Source organism: Phaethon aethereus (genome assembly GCF_964289735.1).
Source record: "Phaethon aethereus genome assembly, chromosome: 1".
NCBI classification, from domain to species: domain Eukaryota; kingdom Metazoa; phylum Chordata; class Aves; order Phaethontiformes; family Phaethontidae; genus Phaethon; species Phaethon aethereus.
Window position 1 is genome coordinate 145,824,523 of NC_138575.1, and position 18,059 is coordinate 145,842,581.

Consider the following 18,059-nt stretch of genomic DNA (forward strand, 5'->3'; position numbering starts at 1 on the left):
CACTTGATCCCCTCATCCAGATCATCTATAAAGATATTGAACAAGACCGGCCCCAGAACCGAGCCCTGGGGAACACCGCTTGTGACCGGCCACCAGCTGGATTTAACGCCATTCACCACAACTCTCTGGGCTCAGCCATCCAGCCAGTTCCTCACCCAGCAAAGAGTGCACCTGTCTAAGCCACGAGCCACCAGTTTCTCCAGGAGAATGCTGTGGGAGACGCTGTCAAAGGCTTTACTAAAGTCCAGGTAGACAACGTCCACAGCCTTTCCCTCATCCACTAGGCGGGTCACCTGGTCCTAGAAGGAAATCAGGTTGGTCAAGCAGGACCTGCCTTTCATGAACCCATGCTGGCTGGGCCTGATCCCTTGGTTGTCCTGCACATGCCCTGTGAGCAGTCTCAAGACGAACCGCTCCATGATCTTCCCCGGCACGGAGGTCAGGCTGACAGGCCTGTAGTTCCTGGGATCCTCCTTCCAACCTTTCTTGTAGATGGGTGTCACATTGGCAAGCCTCCAGGCTTCTGGGACCTTCGGTCATTTAAAAGAATGTCTAAATTAAAATCCCACTGCTGGATTTGAAAAATCCCCTGTGGCAGCAGCTTTCAAATTTGTTTAGGCACTTCAGCAGAAAACACCTGATGGAAGTAGCTGGTGTAAATGAAGGAGGGTACCAGAGCAGACTGCACAACATCACCTGGTACAGCAGGGGGATTTTTTTTTTCATATTTAAAAAGATATGAATATGCCAGTGTGGCTCACTGGTATTCTGATATGCCCCTACATGTATGAGAGTTGCAGTTACGAAGTGCAAACGATGCTGGTGACGTTCTGGTTATTTAGGTGCCGAAGACTGTGTGGTGATACTCCAGGCATCTGAGCGTGGTCTGAGTGTGTGCCTGATATTCTTTGTCACCAGTGCTATACGCGGCGTAGGTAATATTTCAAAGTATATAATGGCTTTGTGCTGCAAAATGCTGAGCGCTCTCGCCTCTGTTTCTGCTGGAAGTGAAACGTGCTCCTGCTGCACTGGAAAAGCTCAGCTCATATTCTGTTGGACTGAGTCTTCTATTAACCTACTATAGTTACTTTTATTTTAAGTGCAGTGGTATAGTCATACAGTTATGCAGCCTTATCAAAAATTAAACCAGGCTCCATTTAAGAAAATAAACGTTAGGAACACCAGTTTTGTTCATTAATTGAAGTTCCCGGTGAGGGACACTTAGGATTTAAATGTCCTTGTATAAAATGCTAATTCAAAGGATAAGCGAGAGCCATATAGCAGACATTGTGTTGTTACAGATAAGGCGTTAGAGTAGGATTCAGGCTGTCTGGATGCCATCGCTTTTTCTTTTTTTTTATACTGAATTGCTGCATAGCCCAGGACCAGTCATTTCCCACGTCTGAGGCTCTCAGCATTTGTTTGTCTGTGTTGATCTTGACTGGGGATACTACTGTAAAAAATAAAATGTATTTAGGGCAAATATGCAGCTCTTTGCAAGAATTGAAAACAGTATTATCATTAAAAGGACACAACATAAATATCCAGGTTTCAGGATAAACTGGAAATTCAGTACTCCTCTAGCCACACCATCTGCTGAGACCAAAAGGCAGACCTTTACTGATGTAGTATCTAGAGATAAAACAATCTGCAGCGCAGGGGCATAAAAGTATCTCTGCAGCGGAGGGATTAAGCTGCTTTTTTTCGCATTCTAATCTGTTAATCATGCACAGGGCTTAAGTATAGCTCAAGGCAGAACAGACATTGAGTGATTTAATTTTGCACTATTTATTGAACTGGATTTAATTTGAAGATATGCTGTTATCCGCTGCTCAGCAGTTCTTCAAAAAAAATGAGTGTCCGTAATGAGATTTCTACCATGAATCAGTGATTGTGTGTTTAAACTGGGTCACGGGGCTGGACTTTCCAGGCTCCTGTGACTTGCAGCTGCATTTACAACAGTTGTGGGGGTTAACCTTTGCAGAATTCACTTGAGGGTCAAATTTGGGGGCACTCCATTTAAAGTACTTACCATCCTTTGCTTGTTTGTTTGTTTGTTTTGTTTAAAAAAATAAGCGATGGGGCTCTGTAGCTTAAAGCAACTGCAGCCAGCATAGAAAGCGGAGAATAAAAATTAAAAGAGGGAGTCATGTTCGGAGGTGAGGGGACGGAGCGGTAAATCTGAGCTCAGCCAGGAGGATGGAAGCCGGTGGCCCTGCTGGCCCAGGAGAGAGTCCACAGCAATTCCTGGGCAGAAGGAGACGGGCCCCACTTCCAGAAGCTGAAAAGGGCTGGGATGCTGAGAATGCCTAAATGTGGTCTGGCACCCATAATGCAGATAATTGCTGACAGCATCACAGCAAATCCCAGCGGGAGAGAAACAACCAAACATGGAAATATGCTTTGGGACAAGATGGAAAACCAGCTAAATAATGGAGACTATTAAAGCGTGCTGAAGAAAGGCTTCTATTAACTTTAAAATTTTTGCTTTTATAGTTTCTGGAAGGCTGTGAGCTCCTCCTGCAATGCTTTTACCAACAAGGCCTTTCTTGAATTTCTTTTTTTTTTCATGTGCGTGTGTGTGATTTTAGAGGTGAGTGCACCAAATGCCAGAGGATTCCCTGGCCAGGCCTGGAGATGCTGTGCTTGTTCAGGGTAGGGTCAGATATTCTGGAGGCATTGCAAGACACGGGACAGTGTGTTTTAAAGCGAGGGGTGTCCGCACTGCGTCCTTGCCGATGCTACACGCAGGAGTGCATGTTGCTGAGACATAGTCCTGGCTTGTGCCAGTCCTGCTGTCACATCTGCTGCCATTCCTTAACTCATCCCACACACGGGACTTGGAAGTGCCGACCAGCGGCAAAGCCTGTGTGCTCCTTTGGGGCAGCAATTGTTGGCTGCCATGAACATTTCTTTTGGCTGGGAATGTGAGGAAATACGTGAGGAACTAAGAAATTAAATGTCACTAACCTAAAATAGTCAAGTAAATAGGTCTGTTAGGTCACCTACTCCCTTGCCACGCAAGCTGCCTTAATTCATTTAGCACAGTGAAAAGTACAGGTTCCATGATTTCCTGATGTAAAACTGGACAGCAAAGCAGAGAATCAGATCCCTCATGAACTAAATATACCAGGAAAGCAATAAAGAGGTTGAATATAAAATTGCCAGTGCCAACCTAATGCATACATCTTTCTCTCTCTACCTGTTCCTGAGTAAGACAAGGAGTACTTTCAATACTCACCAAGAATTTTGATGTTTTGTTTTTCCTTCTTCTTCTCACCTCCATTTCCTCTTAGCCATGTTCCTGGCTTGTTTACAAAATTTATTCAGATAGTAAATGTACATTTTTGGAATATGAATTGGAAAGGAATACTAACCCCCAGAGGGAAAACTGTTGTGGAGATGAATGCATACCTCACCTTGCAGCCCAAAGATGCCTATAGCTCTCGAGTGCGGTAGGTGGGTTTGGTGGGGTGGGGGAATTAGGGAAACAAAGTCTTTCTCCCTTGTCAGTGTAATCCTAAATATTTTCCTTGGGTTTACTGATAAAATCCTCAGGGCTGAAAGTGCTGAAAAGGGAAAGGGCATAAAAAGCAATATAAAGCCTTTCCTTCTAAGCATTTGTTAGTTCAAGACAGCTGCCATGGATGTCCATCTGTCCAAGTTACTTGCTGGTATTTAGCAGTGTTTTGGACATCTGAGAAAGGTTACTTCTGATTTTTTTTTTTCCAAGTTCATGAAAAGTATGGACAGCCTTTTAAGGGGTTTTTTTTGGGTGGGAATTATGGCCATCGTCGATCAAGGTGCTTCTGGAGAGCCTAGGCAACTGCATTAAACACAAACTTAAAGAATACTGGGAGATTAATCCTATGATGATTACAAAGGGTATTACATTCCCTCTGCAACGTAATCAACCTTTGGGCAGTTAGATGCTGTATCTGACAGCAGTCACAGAGGAGCACTTTCTTTTCCTCACACCTCCGTATTTCTTCACACCCTATCAGCCCATTTTAATCTCTGACTCATAAACAGCTTGGAGATGATTACACTCACTCCTCTGAGTTGATCTATTTCCAGAAATTAGTGTCAGAATGAGACTTTTAGGCAAATAAGGTGACCTTTTCCAAGTCAGTTGCTTCTTTGGCCATCACAGTGGCCGCAGAAACATGCCATTTTGGTTGCAGGCCTTCATCTTTCCCTGTTCCTATGGCGGCTGCACATTTACTCCCCCCAGCCCAAGGCACTTTATATTCCTCAGCAGCTTGGACATCAGTTCAACATCTGTTGGTCTGGTCACACAGGAATAAAAAAAAAAGATTATTTAGTAATTGGCTAACTCTCGTCATGTAAAAAGTTGTTTATTCAGTTCCCAAAAGCCACAGTTTCATGTCTATCTGTTCTTGACAATGACCGATGGCACACAGATCAACATCTTAACAAAATTAGGATTGTCTGTAATAGGACCAACCCTTCACTAAGTTTTCCATTGCTTTCCTGACAACGTCTTAATGAGCTTCTGCATGTACTGACTTGTCAAAGCTTGCATTTTTTTTACCCGGATGAGTAAATGGAGTGACAATATCACTGACCCCTCCTGACTGTCCTGTTATTTCAAATGCTGAGAAAGGCTGGACTTGCAGCTAGTTTGGGTACATGCCTTGATGGGCAGCTGCCTTTGGCTGCTCCAATTTTACATGTTGGCATTTTGCCTGGGCTTCACAGAATCATACGATGGTTGAGGCTGGAAGGGACCTCTGGAGGTCCTCTGGTCCAATGTCCACTTCTTCTGACTTGGTTTTGTACGTCTGTGTTGGAGGCATTTACAACTGAGCCGATCACCCTGCCTACTCTTTACAGGCGAGAAAATGACAAATTCAGGGTGCAGTTTGTTTGACCTAGTACAAATACCAGCTTTCAAATGGCATGAGTCATGCCCAGAAGCATCTATTGGTCTCCACTGACTACAAAAAGGGCCCAATGCCACAGCAGATGTCTGTACTGGGAATGTTGAATCCGAGCAGATTTAGCCTCCTCTCTCATTTTTGTATTTGCCTTTTAAAGTCTCCTGATGGAGCTCTGTACATGTTTTGTGGTCTTCCTCCTTGCTGCTGAACTTGAAAACTTCACCCATGGAGACCAATGGGTCAAATTTGCATTGTCCTGTCTGAATTCGTTCACGTTTTGTGTTTTGAAATTCCAACTAAGCGATGAAGGCAGACTTTTCCCATGCATCTTGAGATCCAGTGCTTGCTTAAAGAAAAGCACAGTCCTTGAAGAAATCAAAAGGACCTCTGTGTATTGACCATCCAGGTGAAGCGGCAGAGTCCAAGAACGTCTTGGTGAGCAAAATGGAAATGAGATACTATCACACTTTAGGCATGTCCTTTCCTACTTATACTCAGGCATATCTTCAGTAATTCACTTGCCTCTTGCAGCTAAGCCACTTTTTTCTGACTGATGAAGAACAGAGCCCAGTGCTTCTTCCTTTTTCACCACTCTTTAAGTAAGAGCAATCTCTTTCTACTTGTATTCCCTTGAAATAACTTAATTTGCTAAATAAGCTGAGCGATAACCCCATCCCAGACATAGCTTGTGCATTTAGCCGAGTAATTGCTTTCTGGCAGCCTTCTCTAAGAATCTGCTCTCTCTTTCCCAAATGTCTTTCTGTAAAGTCACAGAATCACAGAATCACAGAATCACTAAGGTTGGAAAGGACCTTCAGGATCATCAAGTCCAACCATTAATCCAGCACCACCATGTTGCCTAAACCATGTCCTGAAGCGCCACATCCACATGTTTTTTGAACACTTCCAGAGACGGCGACTCCACCACCTCTCTGGGCAGCCTGTTCCAATGCCTGACCACCCTCTCGGTGAAGAAATTTTTCCTAATATCCAATCTAAACCTCCCCTGGCACAACTTGAGGCCATTTCCTCTCGTCCTATCACTAGTTACTTGGGAGAAGAGACCAACACCCTTGTCGCCACAACCCCCTTTCAGGTAGTTGTAGAGAGCGAGAAGGTCTCCCCTCAGCCTCCTCTTCTCCAGACTAAACAACCCCAGTTGCCTCAGCCGCTCCTCATAAGACTTGTGCTCCAGACCCCTTCGTTGCCCTTCTCTGGACACGCTCCAGCACCTCAACATCCTTCTTGTAGTGAGGGGCCCAAAACTGAACACAGGATTCAAGGTGTGGCCTCACCAGTGCCGAGTACAGGGGCACAATCACTTCCCTACTCCTGCTGGCCACACTATTCCTGATACAGGCCAGGACGCTCTTGGCCACCTTGGCCACCTGGGCACATTGCCAGTTCATGTTCAGCTGGCTGTCAACCAGCACCCCCAGGTCCCTTTCCGCCGGGCAGCTCTCCAGCCACTCCTCCCCAAGCCTGTAGTGTTGCATGGGGTTGTTGTGGCCAAAGTGCAGGACCCTGCACTTGGCCTTATTAAACCTCACACAGCTGGCCTCTGCCCATCGATCCAGCCTGTCCAGATCCCTCTGCAGAGCCCTTCTACCCTCCAGCAGATCAATGCTCCCACCCAACTTGGTGTCATCTGCAAACTTCCTGAGGGAGCACTTGATCCCCTCATCCAGATCATCAATAAAGATATTGAACGAGACTGGCCCCAGAACCGAGCCCTGGGGAACACCGCTTGTGACCGGCCACCAGCCAGATTTAATGTCATTCACCACAACTCTCTGGGCTCGGCCATCCAGCCAGTTCCTCACCCAGCAAAGAGTACACCTGTCTAAGCCACGAGCCACCAGTTTCTCCAGGAGAATGCTGTGGGAGATGCTGTCAAAGGCTTTACTAAAGTCCAGGTAGACAACGTCCACAGCCTTTCCCTCATCCACTAGGCGGGTCACCTGGTCCTAGAAGGAAATCAGGTTGGTCAAGCAGGACCTGCCTTTCATGAACCCATGCTGGCTGGGCCTGATCCCTTGGTTGTCCTGCACATGCCCTGTGAGCAGTCTCAAGATGAACCGCTCCATGATCTTCCCCGGTACAGAGGTCAGGCTGACAGGCCTGTAGTTCCCAGGATCCTCCTTCCAGCCTTTCTTGTAGACGGGCGTCACATTGGCAAGCCTCCAGTCTTCTGGGACCTCCCCTGTTAACCAGGACTGCTGATAAATGATGGAGAGTGGCTTGGAAAGCTTCTCCGCCAGCTCTCTCAGTACTCTCGGGTGGATCCCATCAGGCCCCATAGACTTGTGGGTGTCCAGGTGGCTTAACAGGTCCTTAACTGCTTCCTCCTGGATTACGGGCAGGTTATTGTGCTCTCCATCCCCGTCCTCCATCTCAGGGGGCTGAATACCCTGCAGATACCTGGGCTGGCTATTTTTCCCTGTGCATGTTAGCAAGTTTCCAGTATTTTTCATGGTAAGCGCCCCACTGGGTTGACACCCTTAGATTGGAAGATGCAAGATCCTCTTCCTGCCCCCAGGCAGGCTCTCTCTGACTCCAACCTGCATGGAGAGCAGGTGCAATATGAGAGATGGATGTCTCAGCCCGTGCAGCGCTGAGCTGGGCTACTGCTGGTTTACTCTGGAGAGCCACCTTCAGTAAAGCAAACAACCCCTCAGTCTTTCCCTGCTCTTTTGTTTGTTTGTTTGTTTGTTTGTTTCTGCTATTCTAGTATTAACTTCACTGTGTTTTGGACACAAGAATACAATTTGAGCATTTGGTTAAAATTTAAGGTGACCAAGTTGACATTTTTTCGTAAGAACTTCTTCAAGTTTCTAGTAACCTGAAAAAAGTTATATCTGCCCTCAAATATCAGATCATCTTATTTCTCAGCATTGAGCTCCCTCATCTTAGTTCTGTGATTCTTGGAAGCTGCCCCAATTTATTGCCACCTGCTTCTTGGTCAACAACTTCATTGCATTGCTGACTGATTTTCTTACGCTTCGTTACAGTTTTTCAATTTCCACCTTTTTTTTTTTTTTTTTTACGTTTCATGTATTTTTTTAGCCAGTATTAGGCTGGCTTCTCTCCTAGTTTGACTTGCTTAGAAGGCAGCTCTTCCTCTTTTTTTACAGCTTCTCCTTGCACTACTTTCTTCCAGAAGGCAGCAGGACACACTAATTTAAGCATGTGTGGCTTAATACCGTAGGTGCAATTTGGTGGAAGCTTGTTCTATTGCTCTCCCCTGAAGTCAGGCCACCTGAACTATTGCCAGCTCATGCTGACAGTGTTTTCCAAACCAGCTCATGCTGACAGTCTTTTTCAAACCAGGTGACATTTGCCAGATGACCAGCTGAAAAGTAAAACAAATTAGAGAACTAGCAAGCAGATTCAGAAAACAAACAAAAAGAAACAGGGCAACCACAAACTTTATTTGCTATCTGTTGTGTTTGGAATGACTCCCAAAGTCCTCTCCGTGTTTTCTTCAGCTGGGAGCTGCCGGGACACATCTGCAGCTGGTGGGAGCCGGGAGCTGGTTGCCTTGACAAGCTGTGTGCTCTGGCACTATCCACCCTGCTACAACCTGCAAAGCTCTTCCGGAGAGTTTCTTGGCACACTGGTGATAAAGGCACTTCTGGAGACATCCTGTGTGCCATGGTCCTGATGCTTCAGTTTTAAGTAGGGCATTAACTTATGACTCCCTGGTTTGTGAAACGTTGTCTCAGCCAGCATTAGCTTGTGACCTGCCACCGTGCTTTGGAGGGTCCAGGCTGGCCACCTGCCCTGCCCTCTGCTAGTCTCAACTCATCACAGACGGGCCCCTGACCTGATGCGAACGCATCCCTTTGTCAAAGAGGTTAACTAAGAGCTGAATTTATGAGAATTCAAGCATATAAACACTCTGCATTGCAGGCCTCAACAGCTACATATTTTACGACTGTTTCAGTCCGAACATGAAATATAGCTTATTACTAGTTTTAGACAAAGAGTAATTATGATAACTTGGGCATTGCCTCTATTACACCTTGCACGATCCCATTTTTGCTGACAAGTTTTTGATGACAAATTTTTCAATGACAAGTTTGAAGGGGCTTGTAAGAATTTGGAGGTGATAGAGTGAGGTGCTCTTCCTTAAAAGGATTAGAGTCTCATCTCAGTTCTATAAAGCAGAACTAGGTCCAGTGAAAATACGCAGGTGTTCCAGCCTCGGAAGGAAGTTCATGCATATGCGACCAGGCAGGGCAGGAATGACTTGCCTTCAGACACGTTAAGTACTAGTATGGCTTGTGGGACCTACAGGAGTACAAGTTACTTATGAATACCTGATCATAAGAACAACCTGCAATATGGTCTGGAACCCACACCCCTTCTACAGCTTTTCTGCTGTTCGTGGCAGTGAAGGCGGTGTTTCCAAATTATTAGGATCCACTGTGACAAATGATGGCAAAGCCAGCCAGCTTAAATCCTTTCCCTGAAACCTTGCAGAACGAAACATTCGCTCCCTGAAAGCCCTTAACTCTCAGAACTTCTCCACCCATAAGTATGCTAAGACTGTGTATGAGCAAGAGAATTTTTATTATATAAAAATAATCAGTCAGGAACTTGCACAAAAAAATAGCAGGAAAAAATAGATATCAACTTTGACAGAAACACATCCACATCCAACTCCCTTTCTGTGATTTCCAGATGGCATCCATATTGTCACTTGTTATGGAAGTCATTGATGGTGTCCTAAATGTGTCTGTCAATCGTCTTGCTGTGCTTGATGCTGATGTGGGTTTGTTCTAGTTAGAATTCTTGATGTTGTAAGAAGATCCTTCTCTGAGGATTTCCTAGGAGCATTTACTTCAGAATAACTCAATCTTTTTATTAGTCACTCTAGTGGTTTTCCATTTCCCCTCACCAAAAAGTATGAGGTCTGCACTGAAAGCATATATTTCTGGGACGTTCTTAATTTATGAAGGTGGTTTGTTGCCAAGACATTCATTGCTCGTTGCCTATGCAGATAAGTAAAACTATTTTCTTCCTGTAATACTTCTCTCTGCACTACACTTTGATTTCTTTTATCAAAGAACAAATTTCTTCTGCACTGGGTAATATTTTTAACGGATCAGAGCATTCAGAATAATTAAGAAAATCCAGAGAAATCCAGCTACTTGCCATAGTTACCTTCTTCATGGCTAGTAGTGCAGAAATAATACTGCAGTTAGGATGATGTGCATCACACTTCTAATTCTGCAAAAGTTATCGGTGGCAGGTGCCACGCTCTGTCAGTACGCCTCGTATCCAAGCTAGTAAGTCCTACCAGTACCTAAGCTGCCGTGCAGAGCTCGCTGCCTTAGCCCATAAGTGGAAGGGCATCACCGAATCATGTGTGTCAGCTCTACGAAGAAGCACTTCAGTGTTGTATTGCTGGGCTCCTTCTAGCGCTGTGCTCCCCTTTGCAGCTGGTGTGTGGTCTAGAAACACCTGTGTAAGTTAGGTGTAGAATCTACTTGAACCTTACAGGTTCAGGTTATTCACTTGAGTTCAGAGTAATGAGAAAGCGTTTATGTTGTCTCTGGGCTTTGGGCCCAGAAGCAGTGTAGCTACACTCATACTGTCTGGTACCCAAGCTAGTAAGACACGCATGAAACCAGCCTGTATGTCTCTGCACCTGCACCACTCCTATATATGACCAGTGGAAAGTGGCAAGCAGACTACATACCTTCCAGGCACTCCTGGTAGCCTGCTTAGCTGCTCTGTACAGAGCTCAGGATATTCTTCAAGGAATGCTTGTCTCTACTTGTTTGGCATTCATGAAGGTTGCTTTGGTCTTCCTTCTTCTGCTGCTTTCTGCTAAGCTGTTTTGCTATTGCTGTCATTCTCCCCACCTTATAAGTAGTACTTTTCTTCGTTTTGCATGTTTTGCTTTTCGCAGCTGCTGTAATGAAACTGAAGCAGCTCTTCAGTTGTAGCTGAACATTGAGTGTTTCTGTCTTTTACTGGTGGACTACTGGAGAGGTGTCTATTGGCCCTCTCCATTTAAATGAGCTTCCAGTTACGTGCTAGTGTCATGACCATGTTCACCAGCCAACAGGGCATGCGTGTTTGCCTATAATTGTCAGATTTTCCAGAAATGTCTTTTTGTAGCGCACTCTGAAGAATTCCATGGCATTTTATGTATCTGTAAGTAGAGCTCCGTGAATGAACAGTGTATTCACACAGCAAAATTTGACTTAATCATTCAGCATTTTGATTAGACTCAGAACCAGTCTGAGCATGCCCCAGATTTTAAACAAAACATCGTTATTTTGCATTAAAATTGCTACCTAGGCACTAGATGTCATCCCTAAAGACCTCAAGGAACACATGCTGTAGCAAGTTATAACAAGAACCTTCACTTTTCCTGTTTTTAGAATAGGTTTTCAATACTGTATGTTTGCTATTTTTTTCTGATCTAGAAATAAACTCTAGTAGTTCTCTCACTGAGGGGTTGTCCCTGAGTCAATGCTTGCTCTGCTTCCAACAGCACTGAGACAGCACTGCCAAATTTCTGTCACAGAAATTCTGGAAATGGACAATGGTGATTTTTTTTCTGATGTATAATTTGCTCAGACTGGGCCACCTACTAATAGTAATTTTAAGGATATTAAAAGCTCTCTATTTTACCAGACATTTTATCAGTTTCCCTCATTAATCTTACACTCTTCAATTCAATTTTCATTACTGATGTGGCCTACAGGACTTTTCAGGACCTGGCTTTCTTCTGTGTTTTGGCAAAAGGCCACTGCATGCTTCAGATTAAGCTGACCTCTTGCTGAGGCCACCTTGGCTCTCAGTATTTCTGTCAGCAGCGAGACTTGTTTTATGCAATGGGAAATCCTCTGAGCGTAGTGGTGTTGAGTGAGGTTGAAAATATTATGGCCTCCCTAGCAACAGAGCTACCTGGGGTTTATCATTTGGGAATGACCTGCTAAAAAAACATTATTATCCATTCCCAAATCCTCCCTCCTTGACTGTGTCTTTTTGGGAATGCTGTGTGAGGTCATGGTGGTAACCTCTGGTTAATCCCATAACTCTCATGGAAAATCATATAAGTAACTGTATAAACATTCCTCCCTCCGCCCAATTTAAACACTTGTGGTATCTCAGTCATAGGTCAGCTGGATGAAGACTCTGAGTTCCCAGATCACCTGGATAAAAGGGCTAGTAAAACCTTCGTAATTTATATAATTTATACTTGCTTAGCATCTCCAAAGGGATGTATTTGCTAAGCCCAGCAAAATGTGTAAGCCAGCTATATCGTAAGACATAAAGCAAATGCTAATTTGTCTGTAAAACTGCAGTCAAGATCTAATGCAAATATTCCTTTTTCTATAGTGATGTGCTACCTGCACCAGTTTCTGGGACTAAAATGCATGCAGGCATCAATTTCATCCCCACTAACGCAAAAGGTCTGTGCGGCATGTAAGTGTGGGATTTGGTGCAGATTAGTTGATTTTAAAAGGAAAAACCATGAGGGATCCTCATCTCCAGCACAGTTCTCTGTACTAAAAAGCATGCACAGAGTTCTGCTTTCTTGAACATACAGATTATCAGACAAGTTAACAGAGTTTTCATCACCAAGCTCCTTCTCATCATGCACCCCACAAATACCTCTTCTCAGAATCATACTGCTAGGTTTGTTTAGACTGCTCTGAGGTCTGCCTGCCTCCTTCACCATCTGGACTACCTCTCATCCTTCCAGACGCCACTGCACCAAAACAGTTCTTAGTAAAGCCCATGGTAGTTCCTGAGAAACTTCTGAGCAGCGATCATTCTTCTTTCTTTTAGGCAGGGATATTACCAGTGTTTTGGGTAAGAAGGCTGCCTTAATCTCTGCTTCCAGTTCAGATAAATTAACTTGTAGATTTCTTACAATACTCTCAAATGAAAAATTAAGGTTACTTCCAATTATTTCAATTTGTTTTAATCCAACTTGTAATCATATTAAATTACCAGCTGTCGTGGCCCAAAAGGAGTCATTTAGGACGACCTCCTTCCCCGTGAGACCGACGACCAAGTTCGTGATCCCCCTGGACTGAATTAAGGTGAAACGACACCAGCCAACCAATTTAACAATTTAATAATACAAAATGCAAGGCATGAGGTTACATAAATGACTCAATGGCAACTACTCTAACTAAATAATTCAACTAAACAAACAAGTCCCCTACAGCACATCTTTTACACTTCGACAATGAGAGGAGAGAGAAAGAGATAGAGAAAGACAGCAAAGAAGATATCACCACCCGTGGATCCAGTGGTGTCCTGTTGGTCCTCTTGATGCTCCTTGGTGGTGGGCATTCCCCTTTTTGCTTCTGATGGTGTCCTTTTTATACAGTCCGAGTCCCACAATCTCCGTCTGCATGCATATACAACAGGCTGCATGCATATGCAACAGGCTATTCAATCAGGCAACGGTACATCTGCAGGCCTTGGTGTCTCCTCTCACCGTATCTCTGCTCTGCAGGAACCAGTCAGGCTGATTCAATCAGGCAACGGCACATCTGCAGGCCTTGGTGTCTCCTCTCACCGTATCTCTGCTCTGCAGGAACCGGTCATTGCGCAGGCACCGTATCTCTGCTTTACGGGAACAGGTCCTTGTGCCTGCACCATATCTCGGTCTTTTCTGGGATCCACTCCGTATCAAGGCATGTTCAAGCCGTTGGACCAAAAAAGGTGTTGGTTCCTCGGAACCATGAAATGTTTAAGACAGAAACCGCATATTGGTCCACCACACCAGCAATTTCATAAACAAAGTTTTCCCCACAATTAGGCCTCTTATATAGCAATTATGTAATTTTCTATATGGTCATTGGAAATGTTCAGCTCAAGGACAAGCCCAAATTAATTTCTTGTACTTGATTTATTCTTGAATGTCATCTTTACACTATGTCTTCCATTCTATGCCTGGAAATCAGATTCAAACGCCACCACCACTGGTGCCCCAACTGCATGTTGCAATTCCATTACTCAGCTGAATAAAAAGAAATGCCCTTAATATCAACGTTGTGACAGCTCGGAATGGGAAACCTCTCCAGCCCAATAGACAAGGCATTGCTTGTTCCAGCAGAGCACCTGAAGTGATTTCAGATTTGCTGATTACCTGTACATGCAAGAGCTAGTAACAGATTCACCCAAGCATACTGTCTGAAAACAACTGAAAACTATGTAGGCTCTTCCTGAGAGGTATGAAGAGGTGTTTTCCAAAGAGCACCGCTTGGAAATTTCTGAAGGCCATTCAAGTCAATGGGAGCCTGGTAGTATTTTGTTCCCCTCTGCATGGTTGCAGATGACTGCAGGAGGTAAAAGGCAGTAGAGAATTGGGGTCTGGTGACTGAGGTGTGTTTGGGTACCAGGACCAGTGCTGCTCACTTGTTTCAAATAGGACAGGGAGTGCTTGCTAGTACCATAATATCAAATCCTAGCCCTCTTATCGATTGTCTTCACTTGTTGTTAGACTCTTCTTAAATGCAGACAGGTCCAAGAGCAAACACATGCTTTGCATTTCGGTCTGTTTTTGGTCTACCGTATGAGAGAAACAGTGGTCAAGGACCTGGTATCAGCGTGTCAGCTAGCATGAACTGTTAGGATCACAGAGCTATGCAGCCTACAGTAGCTGAGGATGTCTCTGGAGCTTTCTTCCCAGGGGAATGACTGGACATTTTCTACCGTGACGCATGCCCTGGGATGCTGTGCTGTAGTTCTAACAGTGAAAGTAAAACTTGCGGTGATATGGGAAAAGCCTAGTGAATGTGAAGTAGTGCTGGAAGATAGGAAGGGGTCTATCGCCAGTGGTAGATAGAGGTTACAATGGATACAGAATCACAGAACGGTTCAGATTGGAAGATACCTCCAGAGGCCATCTGGTCCAACACCCCTGATCAAGCAGGGCCACCTAGAGCCAGCTGCCCAGGACCCTGTCCAGATGGCTTTTGGATGGAGATGGAGACTCCACAACCTCCCTGGGCAACCTGTCGGTCACTCTCACAGGAAAAAAGTGTTTCCTGATGTTCAAAGGAAACATCCTGTGTTTCAGCTTGTTCCCTTTGCTTCTGGTCCTGTCAGTGGGCACCACTGAAAAGAGTCTGTCCATGTCCCCTTTGCACTCTCCCTTCTATACTTACACACATGGATAGGATCCCCCTGAGTCTTCTCTTCTGCAGGTTGAACAGTCCCAGCTCTTTCAGCCATACCTCATAAGACAGATGCTCCAGTCCCTTAATCACTTTTGCGGCCCTTCACTGGACTGTGTCCAGTATGTCCATGTCTCTCTTGTACTGAGGAGCCCAGCACTGAACTCAGCACTCCACGTGTGGCCTCACCAGTGCTGAGGAGAGGGGTAGGATCACCTCCCTCGACCTGCTGGCAACACTCTTCCTAATGCAGCCCAGGATACCATTCACCTTCTTTGCAGCAAGGGCACACTGGAGGCTCATGCTCAACTTGGTGTCTACCAGGACCCCCGGGAACCTTTCTGCCAAACTGCTTTCCAGCTGGGTGACCCCCAGCATATACTAGTGCTCGAAGTTACTGCTTCCCAAGTGCAGGACTTTGCACTTTGTTGAACTTCATGAGCTTCTTGTTGGCCTATTTCTTCAGCCTGTTGAGGTCCCTCTGGATGGCAGCATGACCTTCTGGTGTATCAGCCACTCCTCACAGTTTTGTGTCATCAGCAAACTTGCTGAAAGTGCAGGGCCCCATCACTTAGATCATTAATGAAGTTGTTTCTATGATTCTATGTTTCTATGTTGAACAGGATTAGACTTAGTATTGAGCCCTGGGGTAACTGCCAGTTACCAGCATCCGGCTAGGCTTTGTGCTGCTGATCACCGCCCTCTGGGCCCAGCCTTTCAGCCAGTTTTCAACCCACCTCACTGTCAGCTCACCCAGCCCATACTTCAACAGCTTCTCTATGAGGATCTTAGAGGATACAGTCTTGAAAGCCTTACTGAAGTCCAGGTAGACAGCACCCACTGCTCTCCTCTCATCTACCAGGCCAGTACATGCCTTAAGAAACTTCTGATCCAGAGATTTTCAAAGTTAGATGCTCCACTATTTCATAATTAAAGAGTTTTACAAAGAAAGCTTATATGGTCAGATCCCTTTGTAAACAAAGAGAAATCTGCATTTAAGTCTAAGAAGATTTGGATGGTCTCGAAAGCTCAGAAAGGAAGTATATTTTCTGTATGAGGGAAGAAAGCTGTTATCACGTTCTTGTTTATCTATAGATAAAATGATTGCACATCAGTGCAGCCGACAAAACCAAGAAATCATAGAATCATATAATCGTAGAATAGTTTGGGTTGGAAGGGACCTTTAAAGGTCATCCAGTCCAACCCCCCTGCAATGAGCAGGGACATCTGCAATTAGATCAGGTTGCTCAGAGCCCCGTCCAACCTGACCTTGAATACTTCCAGGGATGGGGCATCTACCACCTCTCTGGGCAACCTGGGCCAGTGGTTCATCACCCTCATTGTGAAGAATTTCTTCCTTGTATCTAGTCTGAATCTACCCTCTTTTAGTTTAAAACCACGACCCCTTGTCCTACTACAACAGGTCCTGCTAAAAAGTCTGTCCCCATCTTTCTTCTAAGCCCCCTTTAAGTACTGGAAGGCTGCAATAAGGTCTCCCTGGAGCCTTCTCTCCTCCAGGCTGAACAACCCCAACTCTCTCAGCCCGTCGCCATAGGAGAGGTGTTCCATCCCTCTGATCATTTTTGTGTCCCTCCTCTGGACCCGATCCAAAAGGTCCATGTCTTTCTTGTGCTGGTGACCCCAGAGCTGGACTCCAGGTGTTGTCTCACGAGTGCAGAGAAGAGAGAGAGAATTACCTCCTTTGATGTGCTGGCCACACTTCTTTTGATGCAACCTAGGATATGACTGGCTTTCTAAGCTGCAAGTGCACATGTCCAATGCCAGTTCATGTCCAATTTTTTGTCCACCAGTATCCCCAAGTCTTTTTCACAGAGCTACACTCAATCCATTCATGCCCCAGTCTATATTAATACTGGGGGTTGTCCCAAGCCAGGTGCAGGACCTTGCACCTTGTTGAACTTCATGAGGGTTTACACAGGCCTACTCCTCAAGGCTGTCCAGGTCCCTCTGGATGGCAACCCGTCCCTCATGCGAATCAAGTTGTAACATTTACGCACAGAAGAACTGAATAACAACATGCTACCAGAAGGATCTGTTGTGTGTGGAAACTTAAGCCAGTGCATTTACACTGGCAAGAAAAATCAAGACAGATCTAGAAGAGCAAAATATTTTTAGTTGGAAAAGGTACAATAAAATAAGAAAGCATCTACATTTTTTAGCAGAAAGAAAAGCAGCATATGGTAGAGCTGTCTAAGAAAGTTTGAAGGCTTTAGTGGGTGGGAAAGGTGAAGAAAGCAAAACCAGAATATAAATGGATGTGATGGGCTCCACAAACTGAAACACTTGCTAGCATTCATGAAGGTCAAGCCCAGTTCCTACAAAGGATTAAAAGAACGGTTCCTCAGCCTAATCCACAAACAGGTAAGAAAACCTGGGGCTCCCGGCAACCTCACTGACCTTTTGGAATTATATTACTGAAGGAAAATGCATTCTATCCAAGTAAAAATTCAGAGTAAAGAGTCATTATTTCAGCAAAGAGGCTTTCCACGGATGCAGTTTCCCTAAGCTACAACCTGACTGTTGAAGTGTAACTCTTCAGCAGCGCTAGAGATATCTCAATATTCTAACAATTTGCTGTTGTCACTGAGATAGTGAGCCGGGTTACAACATGATTTCTATGTTCTGTGACTGAGTCTTCCATGAAACCAAACAGCACAAGGTTTACAGCGCTACCGCTACTGCCCTGATGGGATGGATCACAGTAACCTAAGCCAAGCCTCACAGTCTGTTACACTCTATGTTATTTAAACTCTACCAAACTATGTAAATATCACACACCTCTTGCTTGTTCTTTGTTTTTTTAAAAAAGAGGTTTTTTGAAGTCTCCTGCCCAGCTCTTCTTGCTTTCATTTTCCTCTATGTGCTGGCTGCATCCCTTAAGATCTCCAGTAAGCCCAGGCTCTGCTTTCTATTTCTTTCTTTACGCAGAACGTCATATATGTTTGTGGGGTTTTTTTGTTGATTTATAAAGAAG